The sequence below is a fragment of the Tupaia chinensis genome, unplaced genomic scaffold, assembly GCF_000334495.1.
Source record: "Tupaia chinensis unplaced genomic scaffold, TupChi_1.0 Scaffold000198_1, whole genome shotgun sequence".
In the NCBI taxonomy this organism is placed as follows: Eukaryota; Metazoa; Chordata; class Mammalia; order Scandentia; family Tupaiidae; genus Tupaia; species Tupaia belangeri.
This window is the reverse complement of record NW_006159673.1, coordinates 268,664-269,373: the sequence shown is the minus strand read 5'-3', so window position 1 is coordinate 269,373 and position 710 is coordinate 268,664.

The window sequence follows — 710 nt, the reverse complement described above, 5'->3', positions numbered from 1 at the left end:
TAATATACAAGATATTATATAGTATATATTATATGTTATGTGAAATACATTGTATACTACATATAGTATATAGTATGTTACATATAATCACATGTGTTATATAACAACATGTAATATATACTATATAATATGTTATTTAGTATATACTATTTAGATAATATATACAGTTACAGATATTATATTAATATCTTATAGATAATATAGTAGATTATAGATCACATATACAGTTATAATCATAGATAATATAATATAAGAGATAATATTGGGAACCAGCAGTTAGCATAATGGCTATGTCGCTGGACTCCCACGTAGTCGACTGCGGTTCATGTCCCGGACCCGGTGGCTTAAAACTCACGCCGGGCGCATGTGCGTGCATGCCCAAGATCCCGAGAGGAGAATGGAGGAGAAGGGATTGCGGCGTGACCATCCCCCCTGGGGGGTGATTTCTCGCTTTCTGTCTCTATGTCTCTCTCTGTCTGTCTGGCGAGCGCACGCGCCCTACATTGAAAATCTCTCCCTCCCCCCAAAAAAAGAGATAATATATACAGTTACAGATATTATATTACTATCTTATACATTATATATGATACATTGTTATATATATCATATAATATACAAATATATGATGCTATATATTGTATAATATGTAATATATAATATATAACATCATATAATAGATATATAATAATGTTATTATATATAATGTATAA